Below are 7,164 nucleotides of genomic sequence, written 5' to 3'. Positions count from 1 at the left end.
CTGCCCTACGCAACACCACAGAAAAAGTCCCAACCTCCTCCGTAGCTACGGAAGAAGGGGACAGTGTACCAGGGTGCGGAGAGAAATCCAGATCGCCTGGACCTTCCATATCACCCTCCCACTCCTGTTCATCCTCACATTGAGCTGCGAGAGGGTCCTCCGACCTCTTCCAGTACTCCCCTTCGTCCACCGGCTGTTTAAGAGGCCGGTAAGGGTGAGGGGCCCGGGGAAAGGGAATAAACTCCCCACCTGGAATAGGAATCAGAGGATAATAGACCAATCCAGGCTCGACGTACTCCGGCCCTAGAGGCAACGGCGTAGTGTCCAGCGTCGGCCCAGATGCCGGCAGCAGCGCAGAGGCCACAGCCAACGGCGCAGAGACTGAGTCAACAGCGCCGCAGGGTATCGCGCCGCAGGGTATCGTGCCCCGTGCCGCTGTGGCAGAACCACCCAATGGGTCCACGGGGCCCAAAGGCACGCCGGAGGGGCCAGATGGGGCAAATAAACAGCCCATGGGCGACAGGAATAACTATTTCTTTCGGAGTCACGTACCGCCCCGGGAAAGGCGGGTAGGCCGCAGGCAACAGCGGAGGCTGCACCAAAGCAGCGGGGGAGTGACCACCCGTCCCCTCCACCGCATCCCGCGACCGGTGAGGGAAAGACGAAGAGCGATATCGCTTCTTCAACTTATGGCGCTTTGACTTACCGGTCCCCGATTCCGATGACCTGTATTGTCGGCCCCGCAACCTGTCCCTTGATCTCCCACGGGAGCGGAACCTCGAGCATCGCGGAACCGATTGCCGGGCCTCCAACAACTTTCAGGAATGCTCCCACAAAGCTTTCGGCACCATAGCCCGACAATCGGGGCACGTCTCTGGGTCATGGGCGTGCCCCAAGCCGAAGAGACAAGTCATGCGGGTCCGCCACCGACATGTTCCAACGGCACCCGGGCATCTCTACTGCACCAGAAGTAGATACTCGACAAGCAAGAGAAACAAGTCTTAGAAGGAATATGCTACTTACCAGTATGCATCTGTTCTTGGCATGTAGAGCTGCAGATCTATACACTGTGCATAGATCGCCATCTGGTGTTAGGCCCGGATGTTTGCAGTTTGTTTTTCTTCTTGGACAATCTTTGGAAGTCACGAGTTCGGTGACTCCTCCTTCGGTCCGTACTGCGCATGAGCTTCGGCTCCATCCTCAGATTGTTTGTCGCCAGCAGGGAAAAGATGGAGCGTAGTGATAATAGTAAAGAAACCCATGTGTGTTGTATCTAAATAAGATAGACTGGAACGGATACAGGTAACCGGGGAGGCGGGTGGGCGTGTATAGATCTGCAGCTCTACATGCCAAGAACAGATGCATACTGGTAAGTAGCATATTCCATTCGAGGCATATGAGCTGCAGATTATACACTGTGCATAGATTATATAGCAGTACCCAACCCTAGCGGCGACCACCGGTATCCGTTGCAGTGGTTTGAAACATTGTCTTTAGTACAGCCTGGCCCACACTAGCTTGTTGTTTGGAGTGCACGTCTACACAGTAATGTTTTGTGAAGGTGTGCGGTGTTGACCATGTGGCTGCTTTGCAGATGTCATCTAAGGGTATGTTAGCTAGAAAAGCCATAGAAGCCCCTATCTTTCTTGTAGAGTGGGCTTTAGGTGGAACAGATAATGTTCTTTTTGCTTTGTGATAGCAAATTTGTATGCACTTTACAATCCACCTAGCTATCCCTGATTTTGAGATGGGGTTGCCTTTATGCGGTGGAGAGAAGGAGACGAACAACTGTTTAGTCTTTCTGAAAGGTTGCGTTCTTTGTATGTAGTAAAGTAAAGCCCTTTTAACATCAAGTGTATGTAGAGCCCTTTCCGCAACAGATTGAGGTTGCGAGAAAAAAAACGGTAATTCCACCGATTGATTGAGATGGAAGGGGGAAATGACCTTAGGCAGAAATTTTGGATTTGTGCGAAGTATCACCTTGCTGTGATGCATCTGTAGAAAGGGTTCTTGTATAGTGAACGCTTGTATTTCACCAACCCTTCTAAGGGAAGTGATAGCTACGAGGAAAGCTGTTTTCCAAGTAAGGAACTGTAGCTCACATTTATGCATTGGTTCGAAAGGTGGACCCATCAGCCTTGTAAGAACTACGTTTAGATTCCACACAGGTGAGGGTGGTGCCCTGGGCGGAATTACTCTTTTAAGGCCTATTAAGGCTTTAATAGCAGGCACTCTGAAAAGTGATAAATGCTGTCTGTTTTGCAGGTAAGCAGCAATTGCTGCTAGGTGTAGACGGATGGATGAGTATGCCAGGTTACACCGTTGAAGATGGAGCAGGTAGCATATGATGTGCTGTATGGATACAGCTAAAGGGTTGATTGTATTGTTACGGCAGTAAACAACAAATCTCTTCCACTTTGCGGCATAGCATGCTCGAGTGGTAGGACGTCTGGCTTCCCTGATAATGTTCATGCAATCAGGGGGAAGGTTAAGGTATCCAAATTCTAAGATTTCAGGAGCCAGATCGCAAGGTTGAGCTGAGCTGGGTCCGGGTGCCTGATTTCTCCATGGTTCTGGGTTAGGAGGCATGGGGACAGGTGCAGTTTTTGGTGTGGTACCACTGAGCTGTAGTAGTGTGGTGTACCACGGCTGCCTGGCCCATGTTGGAGCTACCAGAATGAGTGTGAGGGAGTGCTGTTGTAGCTTCCTTACCACTAATGGAATTAGCGGGAGAGGTGGAAAGGCGTATGCAAATTTGCCTGACCAGTTCATCCATATCGCATTGCCTTTGGACAATGGGTGTGGGTATCTGGCGGCGAGGCTTGGGCATTTTTTGTTTTCGTGGGTGGCGAAGAGGTCTATCTGAGGATGCCCCCACTTGTGAAAGAATGGGTGAAGAACTTGTGGATGCAGTTCCCATTCGTGCATTTGCTGCGTTTGTCTGCTGAGCAGATCTGCCATGGTGTTTTGTATACCTGGGACGTGTTGTGCCAGGAGAAAGATTCTTAGTGGGATTGCCCATCTCCATATGCTCTGTGCTAAGCGAGAGAGCTGGGGAGTGTGTGTCCCCCCCTGTTTTTGAATATAATACATTGCAGTCATATTGTCTGTGCGAATGAGGATTGCTTTGGCTGAGATTTGTTTCTGAAACGATTTCAGGGCTAGAAAGATCGCCAATAACTCCAGATGGTTGATGTGGAGTAACCTTTGTTGTGGCGTCCATACACCTTGCACTGTGAGGTGTAATTGGTGCGCTCCCCAGCCGGAGAGCGATGCGTCCGTCGTTAGAATCACCTGAGGAACCGGGTCCAGGAACGGTCGCCCTTTGGAAAGGTTTGTGTTGTTCCACCACTGCAGAGAGCGATGGGTGCGACCGTCCACCAACACCAGATCCGTCAGCTGTCCCTGGGCCTGGTTCCACTGGCGTGCTAGGCACTCTTGGAGTGGACGCATGTGGAGTCTTGCATGAGGCACTATGAAGATGCCATCATCCCTATTAGCTTCATAAACACTCTTGCTGGGAGAGAGTGCTGAAGAATGAATCTTTGGCGCAAGGCTTGTATGCTTGCGATTCTGGCTGAATTGGGATAGGCTATAGCTTTTGAGGTGTCTATAGTGGCACAGAGGCATTGCTTTGTGTGAGACGGTATTAAGTGGGACTTTTGGTGGTTCACCGTGAAGCCTAGCTGGTGGAGTAGTTGGATGGTAGTGTTTGTATGTTGCACATACTGGTTGTAGGACGTGGCTTTTATTAGCCAGTCGTCCAAGTAAGGGAAGACGTGAATGTGTTATCTTCTGAGGTGTGCCGCCACTACTGCTAGGCATTTGGTAAACACTCGTGGTGCGGTTATGACCCCGAAGGGGAGAACCTTGAACTGATAATGTTGGCCGTCCACCACAAATCTGAGGTACTTTCTGTGAGAAGGGTGTATTGGAATATGAAAGTATGCGTCTTTCAAGTCCAGTGTAGTGAGAAAGTCGCCCTGGCAGAGGAGTGGGAGAACTTGTTGGAGAGTTCCCATGTGAAAATGGTCTGAATGTATGTATGCATTTAGAGGTCGGAGGTCTAGAATGGGCCGTAGGGTCTAGTCTCTTTGGTATCAGAAAGTACAGAGTAGACCCCTAAATTTTGCTGATTGACGGGGACCTGCTCTATAGCTTGTTTTTGCATGAGGGAGATTACCTCTTGTTTCAGCAGTGTGGTATGTTCTTGTGACATTGTACGGTGCCTGGGTGGAATATTTGGGGGGTAGATGTTAGTTCGAGACAGTACCCTGACCGAATAATTTGGGTCACCCATTTGTCTGATGTTATGGTCTCCCAGGTTTGAAAGAAGTTTTGTAGTCTGCCCCCGACTGGAGTGGAATGGTCTGGGGGGAGCGGGGGAAAGTCATTGCGTGGGCGGTGTGGCAGAACGGGCGGTGTTGGTTTTGCCCCTGCCTTTATTATTGTTCCCTCTATATCCACCTCTTTGATAGCCCTTTGAGAAGGTAGTCTGAGGAGGGGACTTGTAGGACGTGGAGGCGTTATCGGAAGAGTAACCTCTGCCAGTGCCTCGAAAGGAGGAACGGCGAAAGGAGCGTCTAGGGGTGTGGGATTGTAATGCCCCCATAGACTTCGCCGTATCTGTATCCTTCATTTTTTCCAGGGCTTCGTCTAATTATGGGCCAAATAAGTGTTGTTGGTCAAAAGGGTGGTTCAATATAGATGCTTGGACCTCCGGCTTAAAGCCTGAGATCCTGAGCCAGGCGTGGCGGCGAAGCAGAACACTTGTGTTTATAGCCCTGGAAGCTGTATCTGCTGCTTCAAGGGCACATTTAATAGATGTGTTGGTAATGATCTTTCCCTCTTGTATCAGTTCATGAGCCTTATTTTTATATTTCTCTGGGAGATGTTGCATGATAGCCTCCAGCTCATCATAGTGCGCTCTGTCGTACCGTGCCAGCAGCGCTTGCGTGTTGGCGATGCGCCACATATTGGCAGCTTGCGAGGCAGTGCGTTTGCCTGAGGCATCTAAGAGCTTGGACTCCTTATCGGGTGGCGGAGCCTCACCCGATGACTGAGAATTGGATCGCTTCCTAGCTGTGGATACCACTAATGAGTCTAAGGGAGCAGGTCCTTTAATATAGGCAGGATCTGTGGGGGCTGCCTTATATTTCTTCACTATTCTGGGGTTTAAGACCCTAGCCCTGACTGGGTCTTTGAAAACCTCTGCCGCATGTTTGGTCACCCCTTTAAGCATGGGTAATATGGCAGTAGATTTATCTGCAATGTCAAAAGTGTCAAGTAGGAAGTCTTCCTCAACTGGATCCCTGTGTAACTACACCCCATGATAATGTGCCGCCCGCTGCAACAAGTGGTGGAACCCCAGGGAGTCCTCCGGTGGAGATGGCCTGGATGGATAAAGATCATCCTGAGGCACATCTGGGACATCTGGATTTTGATAATCCTCCTATGGGTCTGGTATTCCCGGAGGAGTGGGGTCCTGTGGGACATCTGTTGGATCATAATATGGATCCCCTTGGTCATCAGGGTCTGGAGACTGGGTTGGAGAGCGATGAGGCAAGGGTGGAGAAGGCAGAGATGGGGGAGGTGGTGGGGAGGGTACTCTGAAGGGGGATGTGGCAGAGTCCTTCCGTTTTGGCGGCAGAGGAGCTGGTTTGTCTAAATGTCTTTTCTTGGAAGACAAAGTCAAATGTCCAGTCTTTGGATCCTTTGTTAAAGTCTTTTGACGAGGATCTGGCGTGAAGAGCTCCTCCGGCGCCGATTCCTCTGTCGGTGCCGATGTTTTCGGAGCAGACGGCTTCGTTGGTTTATCCGTGCCATGCTTTTTCAGGGCCTCCGATTTTTTGTTCGGTGCCGAGGCAGGCTTCGGCACGGGAGAGTCGGTGCCGAGGGATTTATGCTTGGTCAGCACCGAGAGGCCAGGTCTCGACACCGATAGCTTCGGAACGGAGCTTGGTGTGGTTTTCTTCGGTGCCGAAGGGTGTTTCTCGGCGCCGCTAGCAGGCTGGCTCAAGCCCGAGCCGCCAGGAGACTTATGATGCCTCTTCACCGGGCCCGAAGGTGGGGTGATGGAGGCGGTATGCTTGATTTTCCCTAGGCCCGGAGGCGAATGTGTAACCGGAGTCTCTTTCGGTATGGGCGCGGGAGTGGGAGGGGGTAGAGTACTCACGACCCTCTGCGCCGGTGTGATCTCCACGTCGGCGTCGCCGGCTTCGGAAGCGCGGACGACATCGTCCTCCTGTTCGGTGTGCTGCTGTCCCGAAGCTCCGGTGTCTTCTCCGAAGATGTCAGGTGGAGCAGAGGTCGATGAGTGCGCCATGGTGCGTCGAGCTCGTCGATCCCGAATAGTTTTTTTCGATCGAAAAGACTTGCAGGCGGGGCAGTCTCAGGCCTCGTGTTCGGGAGAGAGGCAGAGGTTGCACACCTGATGTAGATCGGTGTGGGGAAATTTAGACCCACATTTTGGGCACTACTTGAAGGGAGTCCTTTCCATCGGCCGAGACCGGAGTCGAGATAGGCCCGAAGGCCGCTGCATGGAATCGAGGAAGTGCCGAAGAGAGAGATGAATAAGAGGATTCCGTCTGAAGAATCTCGATGGACGAGGATTTTTCGTCGAAGGTCGAACTGGAAAGGTTCGAAGCCGGAGCACGAAGTATTACATCCGAGCCCGATGGTGGAAAAAAACAATCTGAGGATGGAGCCGAAGCCCATGCGCAGTACGGACCGAAGGAGGAGTCACCGAACTCGTGACTTCCAAAGACTGTCCAAGAAGAAAAACAAACTGCAAACATCCGGGCCCAACACCAGATGGCGATCTATGCACAGTGTATAATCTGCAGCTCATATGCCTCAAACATAAAGTTAAAATATTAACTAGGAGTACTGCTCTCTCGGATCTGCGCTTGCTGGCGTGGAAAAAGAACTGAAATCAGCGCGCGTGGGCGCGTCTAAGTAGCTCCGATGACGTAATCGGCGAATAAGACGCCAGCGACATACGCGGAGCTGCACAACAAGGCCTACCGACGCGCAGGGGTACTGCAGATGAAAACTTTCCAGATCCAGTCTGACGCCTGGGGATATTCTAGGGTAAGGAATCTATCACTAACGTGTCTCTTTCAGATACTGAAATTAGCAAAAATATGTCCTTACAGGATTAAC

The sequence above is a fragment of the Triturus cristatus genome, chromosome 9, assembly GCF_964204655.1.
Source record: "Triturus cristatus chromosome 9, aTriCri1.1, whole genome shotgun sequence".
In the NCBI taxonomy this organism is placed as follows: domain Eukaryota; kingdom Metazoa; phylum Chordata; class Amphibia; order Caudata; family Salamandridae; genus Triturus; species Triturus cristatus.
The sequence above is the reverse complement of the archived record's forward strand: the minus strand, read 5'-3'. Positions refer to the sequence as shown.